This window comes from Arachis hypogaea, chromosome 10 (genome assembly GCF_003086295.3).
Source record: "Arachis hypogaea cultivar Tifrunner chromosome 10, arahy.Tifrunner.gnm2.J5K5, whole genome shotgun sequence".
NCBI lineage: Eukaryota > Viridiplantae > Streptophyta > Magnoliopsida > Fabales > Fabaceae > Arachis > Arachis hypogaea.
Genome location: NC_092045.1, coordinates 73731312 through 73754054, shown reverse-complemented (window position 1 = coordinate 73754054; position 22743 = coordinate 73731312). Strand labels below are relative to the sequence as shown.

At 40.4% G+C, this 22743-nt stretch overlaps 2 non-coding genes across 2 annotated transcripts; one reads left to right on the top strand and one right to left on the bottom strand.

Moving 5' to 3' along the window:
* Positions 1-225: 225 nt before the first annotated feature.
* LOC112719269 (small nucleolar RNA R71) lies at positions 226-333 on the bottom strand. The gene has a single exon (XR_003161577.1). It is a non-coding gene; the product is annotated as a small nucleolar RNA R71 (small nucleolar RNA).
* Positions 334-17158: 16825 nt separating this feature from the next.
* Positions 17159-17266, top strand: LOC112719268 (small nucleolar RNA R71). The gene has a single exon (XR_003161576.1). It is a non-coding gene; the product is annotated as a small nucleolar RNA R71 (small nucleolar RNA).
* The last annotated feature ends 5477 nt before the right edge of the window (positions 17267-22743 follow it).

Here is a 22743-nt window from a genome sequence, read left to right as displayed (position 1 = left end):
CCATTGGAAGATCCTCATCAGTTTTTAGCTGAATTCTTGTAAATCTGTGACACAGTCAAGACTAATGGGGTTGACCCTGAGGTCTACAGACTTATGCTATTCCCTTTTGCTGTAAGAGACAGAGCTAGGACATGGTTGGACTCTCAACCTAAAGAAAGCCTGGACTCTTGGGAAAAGCTAGTCAATGCCTTCTTGGCAAAGTTCTTTCCACCTCAAAAATTGAGTAAGCTTAGAGTGGAAGTCCAAACCTTCAGACAGAAGGAAGGAGAATCCCTCTATGAAGCTTGGGAAAGATACAAACAATTAATCAGAAAGTGTCCTTCTGATATGCTTTCTGAATGGAGCATCATAGGTATTTTCTATGATGGTCTCTCTGAACTATCCAAGATGTCTTTGGATAGCTCTGCAGGAGGATCTCTTCATCTGAAAAAGACGCCTACTGAAGCTCAAGAACTGATTGAAATGGTTGCAAATAACCAATTCATGTACACTTCTGAAAGAAATCCTGTGAACAATGGGACTAGTAAGAAGAAAGGAGTTCTTGAGATTGACACTCTAAATGCCATATTGGCTCAGAACAAAATATTGACCCAACAAGTCAATATGATTTCTCAAAGTCTGTCTGGAATGCAAAATGCACCAAGCAGTACTAAGGAGGCTTCATCTGAGGAAGAAGCTTATGATCCTGAGAACCCTTCAATGGAAGAGGTGAATTACATGGGAGAATCCTATGGAAACACCTATAATCCTTCATGGAGAAATCATCCAAATTTTTCATGGAAGGATCAACAGAGACCCCAACAAGGTTTCAACAATAATAATGGTGGAAGAAACAGGTTTAGCAATAGCAAGCCTTTTCCATCATCTTCTCAGCAATAGACAGAGAGTTCTAAGCAGAATAACTCTGACTTAGCAACCATGGTCTCTGATCTGATCAAAACCACTCAAAGTTTCATGACTGAAACAAGATCCTCCATTAGAATTTTGGAGGCACAAGTGGGTCAGCTGAGCAAGAAAATTACTGAACTCCCTCCTAGTACTCTCCCAAGCAATACAGAAGAAAATCCAAAAGGAGAGTGCAAGGCCATCAACATGGCCGAATTTTGGGAGGGAGAAGAGGCAGTGAACGCCACTGAGGAACACCTCAATGGACGTCCACTGGCCTCCAATGAGTTCCCCAATGAGGAACCATGGGAATCTGAGGTTCAAAATGGGACCATAGAGATTCCATTGGACTTACTTCTGCCATTCATGAGCTCTGATGAGTATTCTTCCTCTGAAGAGGATGAGTATGTCACTGAAGAGCAAGTTGCTAAATACCTTGGAGCAATCATGAAGCTAAATGACAAGCTATTTGGAAATGAGACTTGGGAGGATGAACCCCCTTTGCTCACCAAAGAACTGGATGACTTGTCTAAGCAGAAACTGCCTCAAAAGAGACAGGATCCTGGGAAGTTTTCAATACCTTGTACCATAGGCACCATGACCTTCAAGAAGGCCTTGTGTGACTTAGGGTCAAGTGTAAACCTCATGCCTCTCTCTGTAATGGAGAAGTTAGGGATCTCTGAGGTGCAAGCTGCAAAAATCTCACTAGAGATGGCAGACAATTCAAGAAAACAAGCCCATGGACTTGTAGAGGATGTTCTGGTTAAAGTTGAAGATCATTACATCCCTACTGATTTCATAGTCCTAGAGACTGGGAAGTGCATGGATGAATCCATCATCCTTGGCAGACCCTTCCTAGCCACAGCAAGGGCTGTGATTGATGTTGATAGAGGAGAGTTGATCATTCACGTGAGTGAAGAATCCTTGATGTTTAAGGCTCAAGGATATCCCTCTGTCATCATGGAGAGGAAGCATGAAGAGCTTCTCTCAAAACAGAGCCAAACAGAGCCCCCACAGTCAAACTCTAAGTTTGGTGTTGGGAGGCCACAACCAAACTCTAAGTTTGGTGTTGAACCCCCACATTCAAACTCTAAGTTTGGTGTTGGGAGGTCCCAACATAGCTCTGAGCATTTCTGAGGCTCCATGAGAGTCCTCTGTCAAGCTAATGACATTAAAGAAGCGCTTGTTGGGAGGCAACCTAATGTTTTATAATTAACTATTTTCTTTTGTTATTTTATATTTTTTTGTAGGTTGATGATCATAAGAAGTCACAAAATCAATGAAAAAAGCAAAAACAGAATGAAAAACAGAAGGAAAAACAGCACACCCTGGAGGAAGAACCCACTGGCGTTTAAACGCCAGTGAGGCTAGCTGTTGGGCGTTTAACGCCCAGTCTGGCACCATTCTGGGCGTTTAACGCCAGAAAGGGGCACTAGACTGGCGTTAAACGCCAGAAAAGGGCAAGGAGCTGGCGTTAAACGCCAGAAATGGGCACCAGCCCGGCGTTTAACGCCAGAATTGGCACAAAACGATATTTTGCTAGCCATTTGGTGCAGGGATGACTTTTCCTTGACACCTCAGGATCTGTGGACCCCACAGGATCCCCACCTACCCCACCACTCTCTCTCTTCTTCTTCACCCATTCACCAATCACCTCAACACCTCTTCCCCAAAAACCCTTCACCTATCAAATCCCATCTTTTTATTCACCACTCACATCCATCCTTCATAAAACCCCACCTACCCCACTATTCAAATTCAAACCACTTTCCCACCCAAACCCACCCATACATGACCGAACCCTCCTTTCCCCCTCTCCTATATATACCCTCCTTCACTCCTTCATTTTCACACAACATACACACCACTTCTTCCCTTCTTGGCCGAAAACAAAAGCCATTCCCTTTCCCCTCATTTCTTCTTCTTCTACTCTCTTCTTTCTTCTTTTGCTCGAGGACGAGCAAACCTTTTAAGTTTGGTGTGGTAAAAGCATTGCTTTCTGTTTTTTCATAACCATTTATGGCATCCAAGGCCGGAGAAACCTCTAGAAAGAAGAAAGGGAAGGCAAAAGCTTCCACCTCCGAGTCATGGGAGATGGAGAGATTCATCTCAAGGGTGCATCAAGACCACCTCTATGAAGTTGTGGCCTTGAAGAAGGTGATCCCCGAGGTCCCTTTTTCACTCAAAAAGAGTGAATATCCGGAGATCCGACATGAGATCCGAAGAAGAGGTTGGGAAGTTCTTACCAACCCCATTCAACAAGTCGGAATCTTGATGGTTCAAGAGTTCTATGCCAATGTATGGATCACCAAGAACCATGATCAAAGTGTGAACCCGAATCCAAAGAATTATCTTACTATGGTTCGGGGGAAATACTTGGATTTTAGTCCGGAAAGTGTAAGGTTGGCATTCAATTTGCCCATGAAGCAAGGAGATGAACACCCTTACACTAGAAGGGTCAACTTTGATCAAAGGTTGTACCAAGTCCTCACAGTCATATGTGAAGAGGGCGCCCAATGGAAGAGAGATTCAAGAGGGAAACCGGTTCAATTAAGAAGGCATGACCTCAAACCCGTGGCTAGAGGATGGTTGGAGTTTATCCAACGCTCAATCATCCCCACTAGCAACCGGTCCGAAGTTACCATAGACCGGGCTATCATGATTCATAGCATCATGATTGGAGAAGAAATAGAGGTTCATGAGGTTATAGCTCAAGAGCTTTATAAGGTGGCGGACAAGTCCTCTACCTTGGCAAGGTTAGCCTTCCCTCATCTCATTTGTCACCTCTGTTGTTCAGTTGGAGTTGACATAGAGGGAGACACCCCTATTGATGAGGACAAGCCCATCACTAAGAAGAGGATGGGGCACACAAGAGACCCCACTCATCATGAGATCCCTGAGATACCTCAAGGGATGCACTTTCCTCCACAAAACTATTGGGAGCAACTAAACACCTCCCTAGGAGAATTGAGTTCCAATATGGGACAACTAAGGGTGGAGCATCAAGAACACTCCATCATCCTCCATGAAATTAGAGAAGATCAAAGAATCATGAGAGAGGAGCAACAAAGACAAGGAAGAGACATTGAGGAGCTCAAGCACTCCATAGGATCTTCAAGAGGAAGAAAGAGCCGCCATCACTAAGGTGGACCCGTTCCTTAATTTCCTTGTTCTTTATTTTCCTGTTTTTTTTCGAAAATTTTAGTGCTTATGTTTGCCTATGTTTGTGTCTTGTGATCATTAGTATCTTAGTGTCTATGCCTTAAAGTTATGAATGTCCTATGAATCCATCACCTTTCTTGAATGAAAAATGTTCTTAATTGAAAAAGAGAAGAATTGCATGAATTTTAAATTTTATAACAGTTTAATTATTTTGATGTGGTGGCAATACTTTTGTTTTCCGAATGTATGCTTAAACAGTGCATATGTCTTTTGAATTTGTGGTTCATGAATGTTGGCTCTTGAAAGAATGATGAAAAAGGATACATGTTACTGAGGATCTGAAAAATCATAAAAATGATTCTTGAAGCAAGAAAAAGCAGTGAATACAAAAAAAAAAAAAGAGAAAAACAATTCGAAAAAAAAGGAGAAAAAGAAAGAAAAAGAAAGAAAAAAAAAAGAAATAAAGTTGTGATCCAAGGCAAAAAGAGTGTGCTTAAGAACCCTGGACACCTCTAATTGGGGACTCTAGCAAAGCTAAGTCACAATCTGAAAAGGTTCACCCAATTATGTGTCTGTGGCATGTATGTATCCGGTGGTAATACTGGAAGACAGAGTGCTTTGGGCCACGGCCAAGACTCAATAAGTAGCTATGTTCAAGAATCATCATACTTTACTAGGAGAATCAATAACACTATCTGGATTCTAAGTTCCTAAAGAAGCCAATCATTCTGAATTTCAAAGGATAGAGTGAGATGCCAAAACTGTTCAGAGGCAAAAAGCTAAAAGCCCCGCTCATCTAATTAATACTGATCTTCATGGATGTTTTTGGAATTCATTGCATATTCTCTTCTTTTTATCTTATTTGATTTTCAGTTGCTTGAGGACAAGCAACAATTTAAGTTTGGTGTTGTGATGAGCGGATAATTTGTACGCTTTTTGGCATTGTTTTTAGTATGTTTTTAGTATGATCTAGTTAGTTTTTAGTATATTTTTATTAGTTTTTAGTTAAAATTCACTTTTCTGGACTTTACTATGAGTTTGTGTGTTTTTCTATGATTTCAGGTATTTTCTGGCTGAAATTGAGGGACCTGAGCAAAAATCTGATTCAGAGACTGAAAAGGACTGCAGATGCTGTTGGATTCTGACCTCCCTGCACTCGAAGCGGATTTTCTGGAGCTACAGAAGCCCAATTGGCGCGCTCTCAACGGCGTTGGAAAGTAGACATCCTGGGCTTTCCAGAAATATATGATAGTCCATACTTTGCCCAAGATTTGATGGCCCAAACCGGCGTACAAGGTCACCCTCAGAAATCCCAGCGTTAAACGCCGGAACTGGCACCAAAATGGGAGTTAAACGCCCAAACTGGCATAAAAGCTGGCGTTTAACTCCAAGAGGAGTCTCTACACGAAAATGCTTCATTGCTCAGCCCAAGCACACACCAAGTGGGCCCGGAAGTGGATTTTTATGTCATTTACTCATCTCTGTACACCCTAGGCTACTAGTTCTCTATAAGTAGGACCTTTTACTATTGTATTGGGACATCTGGGTAGTTATCTTTGTTTTGATGCTATCTTAGATCATTGGGAGGCTGGCCATTCGGCCATGCCTAGACCTTGTTCCTATGTATTTTCAACGGTGGAGTTTCTACACACCATAGATTAAGGTGTGGAGCTCTGCTGTACCTCGAGTATTAATGCAATTACTATTGTTCTTCTATTCAATTCCGCTTGTTCTTGTTCTAAGATATCACTTGTTCTTCAACTTGATGAATGTGATGATCCGTGACACTCATCATCATTCTCACCTATGAACGTGTGACTGACAACCACCTCCGTTCTACCTTCGACTGGGTGAATATCTCTTGGATTCTTTAACCGGAATCTTCGTGGTATAGGCTAGAACTGATGGCGGCATTCAAGAGAATCCGGAAGGTCTAACCTTGTCTGTGGTATTCTGAGTAGGATTCAATGATTGAATGACTGTGACGTGCTTCAAACTCCTGAGGGCGGGGCGTTAGTGACAGACGCAAAAGAATCACTGGATTCTATTCCGGCCTGATCGAGAACCGACAGATGGATAGCCGTGCCGTGACAGGGTGCGTTGAACATTTCCACTGAGAGGATGGGAGGTAGCCACTGACAATGGTGAAACCCTTGCTTAAGCTTGCCATGGAAAGGAAGAAGAAGGATTGGATGAAGACAGTAGGAAAGCAGAGAGACGGAAGGGAAGGCATCTTCATACGCTTATCTGAAATTCCTACCAATGAATTACATAAGTATCTCTATCTTTATCTTTATGTTTTATGCGTTTATCACCATACCCATCTGAGTTTGCCTGACTAAGATTTACAAGGTGACCATAGCTTGCTTCATACCAACAATCTCTGTGGGATCGACCCTTACTCGCGTAAGGTTTATTACTTGGACGACCCAGTACACTTGCTGGTTAGTTGTGCGAAGTTGTGTTTATGCCATGGTATTGAGCACCAAGTTTTTGGGGCCATTACTAGGGATTATTTGAGTTTTGAAAAGTGTTGATCACAATTTCGCGCTATCAAGTCTCCAAGAGAAGGTTCAAAAGTTCAAAAATAAAAGTAAAAGTTCAAAAGCTCAAAAGAAAGGTCAAAGTTCAAAAGTAAAGGAAAAAGGTCCTCATTTCAACAAACTATCTCCTATTTATACACTTTCTATTCTTGGATCTTGGGATTTGGATGGGCTTTTGATTTGGTGAAGAAATGAATTAAATTAGATTTTTAATCCAATTTTAGCCCATGAAGAAAGTAGCTCCCAGGAGGCTGCCCTGCCCTTGTGGAGGGCAGGGCAGGAATTTGTGCATGCGGCTCTTGGTGCGTGCGAGTTGGGCGCTGATGCTTTGCAGGATGCTGCCCTGCCCTTGTGGAGGGCAGGGCAGAAATTTTTGGTGCGCCAGAATTGTTGCCCGTGCGTGCGCTATGATGCTGCCGAAGTAAGGCTTAGTTCCTTGATTTTCTTGGCACCAAAGTAAGGCTTAGTTCCTTGCTTCCTCATGGTGCCGTGTTCGATCCTTGTGGCCAGCATTGGTGAGCTTCTCCCTTGAATTAATTCCTTTGATGAGCCCGATATTGCCCTTGAGGAGGGCAGGGCAATGTTTTTGCTCTCCTTGATCCATGGCACCAATTTGTGCTCTGCCCTTGTCGTGGGCAGGGCAGTGTTGCCTCTCAAGGCTTGTTTCCTTATGTTGCCCTCCTAGAGGGCAGTGTGTCCTTGTGGAGGGCAATGCTTGCTTCCTCCTTTAATGCGCCACACTTCTTCTCTCTTGGGCCACGCTTTCTTAAGCCACGCTTCCCCTTTTCTTCTTTTCTTCACCTACAATAAACCAAAACAACCACTCAAAGTATCACTAAATTCACAAGGCTTATAAATCAATTAAAAATCAATTAAATTTAGCTTAAACCTCATGAGTTAGCATCAATTTAATGGTAGTTGCTTGATTTAAAGAAGTTATGCATTTTCATTCCAAATCACTTACTTAGGATGCAAGAAAGTGCATAAAGGCTAGTAAAACAAGTGAAATTAGCTAAAAAAATGGGTATATGACGACTTGTCATCACCCACCATCTGTGGGTGGTTAACCACCTCGATTCCCAAAGACGTTTTCAATTGGTAAACAGCACATACGTGGGCGGTAAATAACCACGATCCCCACAAAACATATTCATTTAAAAACTGGTGGGCGGTAAATAACCACGATCCTCACAAAAACATTTCCACATTAGATTCATCCTCATCATCATTTAGTTCATTCAATAATTATCATCATCACACCTCCCATTTCATTCATCAATAATTCACACTCAAAACATAATTATCTCCTCAAAGAAATCAAACTCAAAACATAAACCTTTCCTTGATCAATCGATTTCAAAATAGTATAGTTCTTTTCTTAACCAAATATAACTCAAAACATAATACTTTTCTTAATAAATTGAAACTCCAACATAATACTTTTCTTAATAAAAAAAGTTCCAAAACATAATACATTTCTTTTCTTTATAAATCAAAGTCACATAATATAATTCTTTTATCCATACTTGTTTAAATAATATTTCAAACCAAATCTCCAATTTTTATAAAAATTTCGGCAACATCTCCTTTAAAATTCATACTTTGCCACCATTCTCGGGTCCCAACCAAACTACCTTTCAAACCTTTTTCAAATCATTTCCAGCTCCCAATTCATTCATTATTCAACAAAAAAAAAACAAACAAACAAACACACACACACACACACACACACACACACATATACATAACTCAACCAATCCTCAATCTTTCATCATCAATACTCACATTCATCAATAATCATTCATCAACTCCCATCAACAACATTAATTAACACAATTCCTACAACCAACTTAACAAAATCATCATTCATCAACTCATTCACAATATAATTCTAGATTTCCATCAAGGTTACTAGCATTAACATATTCCCACATTTTCAACCTATCCTATGGTCATCCAACCTATGTTTTCACAAAACATTATATATTATCTACGAGAAACCAAAACTATACTTTAGTCGATTTCTCCCTAATGCCGAAGCACCACAAAATACCTCCGTTCCTCAAGTTTCCAAAGTCTCTATTCCTCAACGAACAAAGACCCAACCTTCACAATCCGCTTCCTAGTCATCGATATCACCCAGTTTGCCTCTAATATCATCATTATTGTTCCAATTCACATTTACACAATCTAATTTCACCCAATTACATACACATTCACTAATTTCACTACCCAATCTCATTTAATTAAAGGATTCACAAGGGTTATTAGTTTCTTACCATTACCCACAAGCAATTGGGCAAAAACCCGATAATTTTTCATTGTCAGAGTTCATCTAAAGCATCAAAATCATTCAATTCTTCAATTCTCAAAACCTAACATTTTCAAAACTGAAGGTGGAGAAATTGGGAGCTAAAATGCAGTAGTCTTACCTCATGGTTGTAATGGTTTCAAAGAGAATTTCGAGATGAACGCGTGACCACTAACGGCTCATCAATCAGAGCTCCAGATTGAAAGTTATGGTGAATTGAATTCGAGCAAGGGTTTGAGTTCTTCCCTTTCCCAGTGTTCTGCACTCTCTCTCTTGCTTATCTATCTTGGGTAATGCTACTTGTACAACAAAAATCAGCCTTTGGTTAGTCCTTAATATTATTTAATTATTTTTTATTAAAACATATCCTTATTTTTTAGATACATATTTATAATTAAACTTAATTTAAATTTTAAAAACTTAAATTTCTCTAACTTCCTACCCACTTCATAGTTAGTTATTGTTTCCTTTCTTCTTTTACGTTATGATGACTGCGCATCATGTTAGGTTTTTCTATGCTTTTTCATGTTATAATTTAATTAATCATGCTTAATTATTGAGTATTTTTGTGCTTAAAACATAGATTACTTTCATCTCTTTGATTTGATCTATTTTGTAGAAAATAATGGAAAAAGAAGTAAAAGCACAAAACAAGCATAAAAGAAGAAAGGAGCTTAAAGGGTGAAGTAGAGAAGAGAAAAAACAGGGGAGAGCGCCTTTGGCGCTATGCTTGCCCCACAAATGCCAAGCATTGCAAGCACTAGGCAGTTTCATTGGCGCCAACGCTCCTCCAATAGCGCTAGGCATTGCTACCCTTGGCAGCCTGACCTTGTCTTCTTCAAAGGAACATAACTTGCGTTACGAAGCTCTAAATGAGGTTATTCTAGAGGCATTGGAAAGTAGGAATCTAGAGCTTTCCAAGAATGTATGACAATACATAGTGGACGCTAAATCTGAGGGAAAAAACTTACCCCAAAAGTGCAAAGATGAGCATAGTATCAACCTGTAGTAAGGCCAACGGACCCCTTCACCTTCCATGGAGTATATCTTGAGCTATAGAGTTCCAAATGATGCACTCTTAATTGCATTGGAAAGTAGACATCTAGAGTTTTCCAACGATATATAATATTATCGGGTGTTACATTAAGTTTTGGCTTCCGAAGCTAGCACTAATTTTGGCCTCCAACAGCACCACGCAGCGTAATTCGCGCAGTGCTGCCCTCAAAAGCGCCTACGACCCTTGATAGCATGACCTTGCCCTCTTCAAATGAGCATAACTTATGCTACAAAGATTCAAATGATGTGCTTTTAGTTGCGTTGGAAAGCTAACATTCAGAGCTTTCCAACGATATACAATAATTTATAGTGGGCATGAAATTTGAGCACAAATAATAGGCATCTTTAAACCCCAAAAAACTAAACAAAAGATCCCAATGCCTTTGGCACTACGCTTCCCTCAACAACGCTCGTCCTTCATCCCAGGAGAGCGCCTTTGGCACTACACTTCCCTTAAAGGTGCTGTGCAACCCCGGGAGAGCGCCTTTGGCACTACGTTCTCCTCAAGAGCACTATGCATCTTGATGAGTCCATATTTAACGATATATTTTAGCTTGAATCGGATGGATTTTATCATATAAACTCACACTTATTCAGTAAAATAGCATACTTTTGTGTTTGATCCCTAAATTGAACCTAAATGTGAAAACATGCATTTTTGTGCTTAAATTGAGCAATTTAATCCCACTTTTATTCCATTTGATGTCGTGATATGTTTGTTGAGTGATTTCAGGTCCTAAAGGCAACAATGGTTTGGTAGAAGTGGAAGAAAGCATGCAAAAAGGGAGAAATCATGAAGAAAACAAAAGAGAAGAGCACAGCCATGCGTGAGTACGCACAAGGATGCGTGCGTACGCACAAGAAGGATTCAGCTAGTGTGTGTGCGCAAAACCCACTGCGCATATGCACAAGAGGAAATTTGGCAAAGTGAGCGTACGTGGTGCACGAAATTGTGATCAATACTCTTCAAAACTCTAATAATCCCTAGTAATGGCGCCAAAGACTTGGTGCTCACTACCATGGCATAAACACAACTTCGCACAACTAACCAGAAAGTGTACTGGGTCGTCCAAGTAATAAACCTTACGCGAGTAAGGGTCGATCCCACAGAGATTGTTGGTATGAAGCAAGCTATGGTCACCTTGTAAATCTTAGTCAGGCAAACTCAAATGGGTATGGTGATATGCGAAAATATAAAGATAAAGATAGAGATACTTATGTAATTCATTGGTAGGAACTTCAGATAAGCGTATGAAGATGCCTTCCCTTCCGTCTCTCTGCTTTCCTACTGTCTTCATCCAATCCTTCTTACTCTTTTCCATGGCAAGCTTATGCAAGGGTTTCACCGTTGTCAGTGGCTACCTCCCATCCTCTCAGTGAAAATGTTCCTATGCTCTGTCACAGCATGGCTAATCATCTGTCGGTTCTCGGTCAGGCCGGAATAGAATCCAGTGATTCTTTTGCGTCTGTCACTAACGCCCCGCCTGCTAGGAGTTTGAAGCACGTCACAGTCATTCAATCATTGAATCCTACTCAGAATACCACAGACAAGGTTAGACCTTCCGGATTCTCTTGAATGCCGCCATCAGTTCTAGCCTATACCACGAAGACTCTGATCTCACGGAATGGTTGGCTCGGTTGTCAGGCGATCAACCATGCATCGTGCAATCAGGAATCCAAGAGATATTCACCCAATCGAAGGTAGAACGGAGGTGGTTGTCAGTCACACGTTCATAGGTGAGAATGATGATGAGTGTCACGGATCATCACATTCATCAAGTTGAAGAACAAGTGATATCTTAGAACAAGAACAAGCGGAATTGAATAGAAGAACAATAGTAATTGCATTAATACTCGAGGTACAGCAGAGCTCCACACCTTAATCTATGGTGTGTAGAAACTCCACCGTTGAAAATACATAAGAACAAGGTCTAGGCATGGCCGTGAGGCCAGCCTCCCAATGATCTAAGAACTAGACGTCCAAAGATGATCTAGAGATCTAAAGTGATCAAAAGATCCCAATACAATAGTAAAATGTCCTACTTATAGAAAACTAGTAGCCTAAGGTTTACAGAAATGAGTAAATGACATAAAAATCCACTTCCGGGCCCACTTGGTGTGTGCTTGGGCTGAGCAATGAAGCATTTTCGTGCAGAGACTTCTCTTGGAGTTAAACGCCAGCTTTTATGCCAGTTTGGGCGTTTAACTCCCATTTTGGTGCCAGTTCCAGCGTTTAACGCTGGAATTCCTGAGGGTGACTTTGAACGCCGGTTTGGGTCATCAAATCTTGGGCAAAGTATGGACTATCATATATTGCTGGAAAGCCCAGGATGTCTACTTTCAAACTCCGTTGAGAGCGCGCCAATTGGGCTTCTGTAGCTCCAGAAAATTCACTTCGAGTGCAGGGAGGTCAGAATCCAACAGCATCTGCAGTCCTTTTTGGTCTCTGAATCAGATTTTTGCTCAGGTCCCTCAATTTCAGCCAGAAAATACCTGAAATCACAGAAAAACACACAAACTCATAGTAAAGTCCAGAAAAGTGAATTTTAACTAAAAACTAATAAAAATATACTAAAAACTAACTAGATCATACTAAAAACATACTAAAAACAATGCCAAAAAGCGTACAAATTATCCGCTCATCACAACACCAAACTTAAATTGTTGCTTGTCCTCAAGCAACTGAAAATCAAATAAGATAAAAAGAAGAGAATATGCAATGAATTCCAAAAACATCTATGAAGATCAGTATTAATTAGATGAGCGGGGCTTTTAGCTTTTTGCCTCTGAACAGTTTTGGCATCTCACTCTATCCTTTGAAATTCAGAATGGTTGGCTTCTTTAGGAACTTAGAATCCAGATAGTGTTATTGATTCTCCTAGTAAAGTATGATGATTCTTGAACATAGCTACTTATTGAGTCTTGGCCGTGGCCTAAAGCACTCTGTCTTCCAGTATTACCACCGGATACATACATGCCACAGACACATAATTGGGTGAACCTTTTCAGATTGTGACTCAGCTTTGCTAGAGTCCCCAATTAGAGGTGTCCAGGGTTCTTAAGCACACTCTTTTTGCCTTGGATCACAACCTTATTTTTTTTCCTTTTTTTTTCTTTCTTTTTCTTCTTCTTTTTTTTTCGAATTTTTTTTTTGTATTCACTGCTTTTTCTTGCTTCAAGAATCATTTTAATGATTTTTCAGATCCTCAGTAACATGTCTCCTTTTTCATCATTCTTTCAAGAGCCAATATTCATGAACCACAAATTCAAAAGACATATGCACTGTTTAAGCATACATTCAGAAGACAAAAGTAATGCCACCACATCAAAATAATTAAACTGTTATAAAATTCAAAATTCATGCAATTCTACTCTTTTTCAATTAAGAATATTTTTTTATTTAAGAGAGGTGATGGATTCATAGGACATTCATAACTTTAAGGCATAGACACTAAGACACTAATGATCACAAGACACAAACATAAGCATTAATTTTCGAAAAACAGGAAAATAAAGAACAAGGAAATTAAAGAACGGGTCCACCTTAGTGACGGCGGCTCTTTCTTCCTCTTGAAGATCCTATGGAGTGCTTGAGCTCCTCAATGTCTCTTCCTTGTCTTTGTTGCTCCTCTCTCATGATTCTTTGATCTTCTCTAATTTCATGGAGGATGATGGAGTGTTCTTGGTGCTCCACCCTTAGTTGTCCCATGTTGGAACTCAATTCTCCTAGGGAGGTGTTTAGTTGCTCCCAATAGTTTTGTGGAGGAAAGTGCATCCCTTGAGGTATCTCAGGGATCTCATGATGAGTGGGGTCTCTTGTGTGCTCCATCCTCTTCTTAGTGATGGGCTTGTCCTTATCAATAGGGGTGTCTCCCTCTATGTCAACTCCAACTGAATAACAGAGGTGACAAATGAGATGAGGGAAGGCTAACCTTGCCAAGGTAGAGGACTTGTCCGCCACCTTATAAAGCTCTTGAGCTATAACCTCATGAACTTCTATTCCTTCTCCAATCATGATGCTATGAATCATGATAGCCCGGTCTATGGTAACTTCGGACCGGTTGCTAGTGGGAATGATTGAGCGTTGGATAAACTCCAACCATCCTCTAGCCACGGGTTTGAGGTCATGCCTTCTCAATTGAACCGGCTTTCCTCTTGAATCTCTCTTCCATTGGGCGCCCTCTTCACAAATAATTGTGAGGACTTGGTCCAACCTTTGATCAAAGTTGACCCTTCTAGTGTAAGGGTGTTCATCTCCTTGCATCATAGGCAAGTTGAATGCCAACCTTACACTTTCCGGACTGAAATCTAAGTATTTCCCCCAAACCATAGTAAGATAATTCTTTGGATCCGGGTTCACACTTTGATCATGGTTCTTGGTGATCCATGCATTGACATAGAACTCTTGAACCATCAAGATTCCGACTTGTTGAATGGGGTTGGTAAGAACTTCCCAACCTCTTCTTCGGATATTCACTCTTTTTGAGTGAAAAAGGGACCTCAGGGATCACCTTCTTCAAGGCCACAACTTCATAGAAGTGGTCTTGATGCACCCTTGAGATGAATCTCTCCATCTCCCATGACTCGGAGGTAGAAGCTTTTGCCTTCCCTTTCCTCTTTCTAGAGGTTTCTCCGGCCTTGGATGCCATAAATGGTTATGGAAAAACAAAAAGCAATGCTTTTACCACACCAAACTTAAAATGTTTGCTCGTCCTCGAGCAAAAGAAGGAAGAAGAGAGGAGAAGAAGAAGAAATGAGGAGAAAGGGAATGGCTTTGTGTTCGGCCAAAGGGGAGAGAAATGGTGTTTAGGTTGTGTGGAAAGGAAGGAGTGAATGAGGGTTTATATAGGAGAGGGGGAAGGGTAGGGTTCGGTCATTTGAGGGTGGGTTTGGGTGGGAAAGTGGTTTGAATTTGAATGGTGAGGTAGGTGGGGTTGGTGGGGTGGATGTGAGTGGTGAAGAGAAAGATGGGATTTGATAGAAGGGTTTTTGGGGAAGAGGTGTTGAGGTGATTGGTGAATGGGTGAAGAAGAAGAGAGAGAGTGGTGGGGTAGGTGGGGATCCTGTGGGGTCCACAGATCCTGAGGTGTCAAGGAAAAGTCATCCCTGCACCAAATGGCAATCAAAATCTCGTTTTGTGCCAATTCTGGCGTTAAACGCCGGGCTGGTGCCCATTTCTGGCGTTTAACGTCAGCTTCTTGCCCTTTTCTGGCGTTTAACGCCAGTCTGGTGCCCCTTTCTGGCATTAAACGCCTAGAATGGTGCCTAGACTGGGCGTTAAACGCCCATCTGCTAACCTCACTGGCGTTTAAACGCCAATAGGTGCGTCCTCCAGGGTGTGCTGTTTTTCTTCCTGTTTTTCATTCTGTTTTTGCTTTTTTCATTGATTTTGTGACTTCTCATGATCATCAACCTACAAAAAAAAATGACAAAGGAAAATAGTTAATTATAAAACATTGGGTTGCCTCCCAACAAGCGCTTCTTTAACGTCATTAGCTTGACAGAGGACTCTCATGGAGCCTCAGAAATGCTCAGAGCTATGTTGGAACCTCCCAACACCAAACTTAGAGTTTGAATGTGGGGGTTCAACACCAAACTTAGAAGTTGGATGTGGCCTCCCAACACCAAACTTAGAGTTTGACTGTGGGGACTCTGTTTTTGAGAGAAGCTCTTCATGCTTCCTCTCCATGATGACAGAGGGATATCCTTGGGCCTTAAACACCAAGGATTCTTCATTCACTTGAATGATCAACTCTCCTCTATCAACATCAATCACAGCCTTTGCTGTGGCTAGGAAGGGTCTGCCAAGGATGATGGATTCATCCATGCACTTCCCAGTCTCTAGGACTATGAAATCAGTAGGGATGTAATGGTCTTCAACTTTAACCAGAACATCCTCTACAAGTCCATGGGCTTGTTTTCTTGAATTGTCTGCCATCTCTAGTGAGATTTTTGCAGCTTGTACCTCAGAGATCCCTAACTTCTCCATTACAGAGAGAGGCATGAGGTTTACACTTGACCCTAAGTCACACAAGGCCTTCTTGAAGGTCATGGTGCCTATGGTACAAGGTATTGAAAACTTCCCAGGATCCTGTCTCTTTTGAGGCAGTTTCTGCCTAGACAAGTCATCCAGTTCTTTGGTGAGCAAAGGGGGTTCATCCTCCCAAGTCTCATTTCCAAATAACTTGTCATTTAGCTTCATGATTGCTCCAAGGTATTTAGCAACTTGCTCTTCAGTGACATACTCATCCTCTTCAGAGGAAGAATACTCATCAGAGCTCATGAATGGCAGAAGTAAGTCCAATGGAATCTCTATGGTCTCAGTTTGAGCCTCAGATTCCCATGGTTCCTCATTGGGGAACTTATTGGAGGCCAGTGGACGCCCAGTGAGGCCTTCCTCAGTGGCGTTCACTGTCTCTTCTTCCTCCCAAAATTCGGCCATGTTGATGGCTTTGCACTCTCCTTTTGGATTTTCTTCTGTATTGCTTGGAAGAGTACTAGGAGGGAGTTCAGTAATTTTCTTGCTCAGCTGTCCCACTTGTGCCTCCAAATTTCTGATGGAGGACCTTGTTTCAGTCATGAAACTTTGAGTGGTTTTGATTAGATCAGAGACCATGGTTGCTAAGTCAGAGGTATTCTGCTTAGAACTCTCTGTCTGTTGCTGAGAAGATGATGGAAAAGGCTTGCTATTGCTAAACCTGTTTCTTCCACCATTATTGTTGTTGAAACCTTGTTGGGGTCTCTGTTGATCCTTCCATGAAAGATTTGGATGATTTCTCCATGAAGGATTATAGGTGTTTCCATAGGGTTCTCCCATGTAATTCACCTCTTCCATTGAAGGGTTCTCAGGATCATAAGCTTCTTCCTCAGATGAAGCTTCCTTAGTACTGCTTGGTGCATTTTGCATTCCAGACAGACTTTGAGAAATCATATTGACTTGTTGAGTCAATATTTTGTTCTGAGCCAATATGGCATTCAGAGTGTCAATCTCAAGAACTCCTTTCTTCTGACTAGTCCCATTGTTCACAGGATTTCTTTCAGAAGTGTACATGAATTGGTTATTTGCAACCATTTCAATTAGCTCTTGAGCTTCAGTAGGCGTCTTCTTCAGATGAAGAGATCCTCCAGCAGAGCTATCCAAAGACATCTTGGACAGTTCAGAGAGACCATCATAGAAAATACCTATGATGCTCCATTCAGAAAGCATATCAGAAGGACACTTTCTGATTAATTGTTTGTATCTTTCCCAAGCTTCATAGAGGGATTCTCCTTCCTTCTGTCTGAAGGTTTGGACTTCCACTCTAAGCTTACTCAATTTTTGAGGTGGAAAGAACTTTGCCAAGAAGGCATTGACTAGCTTTTCCCAAGAGTCCAGGCTTTCTTTAGGTTGTGAGTCCAACCATGTCCTAGCTCTGTCTCTTACAGCAAAAGGGAATAGCATAAGTCTGTAGACCTCAGGGTCAACCCCATTAGTCTTGACAGTGTCACAGATTTGCAAGAACTCAGCTAAGAACTGATGAGGATCTTCCAATGGAAGTCCTTGGAACTTGCAATTCTGTTGCATTAGAGAAACTAATTGAGGCTTAAGCTCGAAGTTGTTTGCTCCAATGGCAGGGATAGAGATGCTTCTCCCATAGAAATCGGGAGTAGGTGCAGTAAAGTCACCCAGCACCTTCCTTGCATTGTTGGCATTGTTGTTTTCGGCTGCCATGTGTTCTTCTTCTTTGAAGAATTCGGTCTGGTCCTCTAAAGAGAGTTGTGCTTTGGCTTCTCTTAGCTTTCTCTTCAAGGTCCTTTCAGGTTCAGGATCAGCCTCAACAAGAATGCCTTTGTCTTTGCTCCTGCTCATATGAAAGAGAAGAGAACAAGAAAATGTGGAATCCTCTATGTCACAGTATAGAGATTCCTTTAGGTGTTAGAGGAAAAGAAAAGTAGAAGACAGAAGTAGAAAATTCGAACTTATCAAAGAAGATGGAGTTCGAATTTTGCATTAAGGGATAGTGTTAGTCCATAAATAGAAGGATGTGAGAAGGAGGGAAGTAATTTTCGAAAATTAAGTAAAAGATTTTGAAAACATTTTTGAAAATACTACTTGATTTTCGAAAATGAAAGTGGAAAAGAAATCAAATGATTTTTGAAAAAGATTTTGAAATTAGAAATCAAAGAGATTTGATTGAAAATTATTTTGAAAAAGATGTGGTTAAGAAGATATGATTAGTTTTAAAAAGATGTGATTGGGAAGTCATGATTTGAAAACATTTTAAAAAGATTTGATTTTGAAAAATTAAAAACTTGACTAACAAGAAAAGATATGATTCAAACATTAAACCTTTCCCAACAGAAAAGGGACATACTTGAAATGTTGAATCAAATCATTAATTGATAGTAAGTATCTTTGAAAATAGAAAGAAATTGATTTTGAAAAAGATTTGATTGAAAAATTGATTTGAAAAAAGATTTGATTTTGAAAAACTTTGAAAACTTGAAAAAAAAATTTGATTTGAAAACAAAATCTTCCCCCTTTAGCCATCCTGGCGTTAAACGCCCAGAATGGTGCACATTCTGGCGTTTAACGCCCAAAACTATACCCTTTTGGGCGTTAAACGCCCAACCAGGTACCCTGGCTGGCGTTTAAACGCCAGTCTGTCCTTCTTCACTGGGCGTTTTGAACGCCCAGCTTTTTCTGTGCAATTCCTCTGCTGAATGTTCTGAATCTTCAATTCTTCTGTATTATGGACTTGAAAAGACACAAATTACAAATATTTTTGGATTTTTAATAATAAGGATAAATTAAAATGCAACAAGAATCAAATAACAATGCATGCAAGACACCAAACTTAGCAGTTTGTATACCACTGACACTAACAAAATGAGAATGTATATGAGACACACAAAACACTCAAGTCAATTGAATTTAAAGATCAGAGCACGAAAATCATCAAGAATTACTTGAAGATTCTTAAGACACATGAATGAATGCGTGCAATTGACATCAAACTTAAGATGAGACACTAGACTCAAACAAGAAATTTTTTTGGATTTTATGATTTTTTGATTTTTTTTTTTGTGTTTTTTTCGAAAATTAAGTGGAAAAAGGTATCAAAGTTCTTAATGAGAATTCCAGGAATCGTGCAATGTTAGTCTAAAGCTTCAGTCTAAAGGAATTAGACATGGTCAGCCAAGCTTCAGCAGAACATTGCATTCAAGAGCTAAATTGATGAAGATCAATCAGCTTTGGTGATGATAAGAACATCACCTTGAAACACTAGAATTCATTCTTAAAAACTCTGAAGAAAAAACATACCTAATCTAAGCAACAAGATGAACCGTCAGTTGTCCAAACTCAACAATCCCCGGCAACGGCGCCAAAAACTTGGTGCACGAAATTGTGATCAATACTCTTCAAAACTCTAATAATCCCTAGTAATGGCGCCAAAGACTTGGTGCTCACTACCATGGCATAAACACAACTTCGCACAACTAACCAGCAAGTGTACTGGGTCGTCCAAGTAATAAACCTTACGCGAGTAAGGGTCGATCCCACAGAGATTGTTGGTATGAAGCAAGCTATGGTCACCTTGTAAATCTTAGTCAGGCAAACTCAAATGGGTATGGTGATATGCGAAAATATAAAGATAAAGATAGAGATACTTATATAATTCATTGGTAGGAACTTCAGATAAGCGTATGAAGATGCCTTCCCTTCCGTCTCTCTGCTTTCCTACTGTCTTCATCCAATCCTTCTTACTCTTTTCCATGGCAAGCTTATGCAAGGGTTTCACCGTTGTCAGTGGCTACCTCCCATCCTCTCATTGAAAATGTTCCTATGCTCTGTCACAGCATGGCTAATCATCTGTCGGTTCTCGGTCAGGCCGGAATAGAATCCAGTGATTCTTTTGCGTCTGTCACTAACGCCCCGCCTGCTAGGAGTTTGAAGCACGTCACAGTCATTCAATCATTGAATCCTACTCAGAATACCACAGACAAGGTTAGACCTTCCGGATTCTCTTGAATGCCGCCATTAGTTCTAGCCTATACCACGAAGACTCTGATCTCACGGAATGGTTGGCTCGGTTGTCAGGCGAGCACTCGGCTGTCAGACGATCAACCATGCATCGTGCAATCAGGAATCCAAGAGATATTCACCCAATCGAAGGTAGAACGGAGGTGGTTGTCAGTCACACGTTCATAGGTGAGAATGGTGATGAGTGTCACGGATCATCACATTCATCAAGTTGAAGAACAAGTGATATCTTAGAACAAGAACAAGCGGAATTGAATAGAAGAACAATAGTAATTGCATTAATACTCGAGGTACAGCAGAGCTCCACACCTTAATCTATGGTGTGTAGAAACTCCACCGTTGAAAATACATAAGAACAAGGTCTAGGCATGGCCGTGAGGCCAGCCTCCCAATGATCTAAGAACTAGACGTCCAAAGATGATCTAGAGATCTAAAGTGATCAAAAGATCCCAATACAATAGTAAAAGGTCCTACTTATAGAAAACTAGTAGCCTAAGGTTTACAGAAATGAGTAAATGACATAAAAATCCACTTCCGGGCCCACTTGGTGTGTGCTTGGGCTGAGCAATGAAGCATTTTCGTGCAGAGACTTCTCTTGGAGTTAAACGCCAGCTTTTATGCCAGTTTGGGCGTTTAACTCCCATTTTGGTGCCAGTTCCAGCGTTTAACGCTGGAATTCCTGAGGGTGACTTTGAACGCCGGTTTGGGCCATCAAATCTTGGGCAAAGTATGGACTATCATATATTGCTGGAAAGCCCAGGATGTCTACTTTCCAACGCCATTGAGAGCTTGCCAATTGGGCTTCTGTAGCTCCAGAAAATCCACTTCGAGTGCAGGGAGGTCAGAATCCAACAGCATCTGCAGTCCTTTTTGGTCTCTGAATCAGATTTTTGCTCAGGTCCCTCAATTTCAGCCAGAAAATACCTGAAATCAAAGAAAAACACACAAACTCATAGTAAAGTCCAGAAAAGTGAATTTTAACTAAAAACTAATAAAAATATACTAAAAACTAACTAGATCATACTAAAAACATACTAAAAACAATGCCAAAAAGCGTACAAATTATCCGCTCATCAGTATGCACACATCTGTGCATACGCATAGTTACCAACGCATGTCTCCATTAAAAAGTCACATGGACTCGCATTTTGGGGCTCTTTTGGCCCATTTTGGAAGGCTTGGATGCTAAAATCAAGTACTATATTAAGGGCATATCAACACATATGAAGAGGACCATCTTAGAATAGGAAAAACACATAGTAAGAGTAGAAGTAGTGTGGATTAGGAAATTCTCTCTTAGGGTTCTTAGTTAGGGTTTGTAGGATTTTATACTTCAAGTTTTGATTCGGGATTATAGCAATTTTATTGTAAGTATTTATTTAATTCTCTCTTTTATTATACCACTTGTTCTACACTTGCTTTTATTTTCATATCCTTTGTCCATATTTACATAGTCTTGCAATTTTGGATTCCTAGTTGTTTAATTTGATGTTTGATGGCTTTTATATGTTTGTTTGAGTTTCCTTTATTGATTTTGAGGATTTGTGGTTCATAGCTTTTACCATTTTCCCAATTTTTCCATGTTTTATATTTATGCCGTCTATGTGTTTGATGAAATGCCAATTTAAGTTATGGGGTAAATTTTCACCCCTTGGCTTGGGGAAAATGAGTTTATGGATTACTAGAGCCATAATGTCCAACATTTAGTGATAATTCATGGGTTGTTGATGAGCAGATAATTTATACGCTTTTTGGTATTGTTTTTAGGTAGTTTTTAGTACGACCTAGCTACTTTTTAGTATATTTTTATTAGTTTTTAAGCAAAATTCACATTTCTGGACTTTACTATGAGTTTGTGTGTTTTTCTGTGATTTTAGGTATTTTTTGGCTGAAATTGAGGGACCAGAGCAAAAATCTGAGTCAGAGGCTGAAAAAGGACTGGAGATGCTGTTGGATTTTGACCTGCCTGCACTCGAAATGGAGTTTCTGGAGCTACAGATGCCCAATTGACGCGCTCTCAATTGCGTTAGAAATTAGAAATCTTGGGATTTCCAGAAATATATAATAGTCCATACTTTGTCCGAGTTTTGATGACGCAAAATAGCGTTCAAATGCCAACTTCATGCCCTATTCTAGCATTAAACGCCAGAAACAGGATAAAAGCTGGAGTTAAATGCCCAAATTGGCACCAAAGCTGGCGTTTAACTCCAAGAAAAGTGTCCACACACGAAAGCTTCAATGCTCAACTCAAGCACACACCAAGTGGGCCCGGAAGTGGATCTCTGCATCATTTACTTATTTCTGTAATCCTAGTAACTAGTTTAGTATAAATAGGACTTTTTACTATTGTACTGATATCTTTGGACGTTTAGTCCTTAGACCTAGGTCTTGGTTATTCTGATTCCCTCTCTGGGGCTGAAACCAATGAACACCATTATCAATTATGTATTTCCAACGGTGGGGTTTCTACACCTCATAGATTAAGGTGTGGAGCTCTGCTGTTCATCGAGTATTAATGCAAAGTACTATTGTTCTTCTATTCAATTCAAGCTTATTCTTATTCCAAGATATTCATTCACACACAAGAACATGATGAATGTGATAATCAAGTGACACTCATCACCATTCTCACTTATGAACGCGTGCTTGACAAACGCTTCCGTTCTACATGAAAACAAGCTTGAATGCATATCTCTTGGGTCTCTAATCAATGATTCACATCGTTTTCCCTCTGACAATGGGGCATCTGAATCTGAGATTAG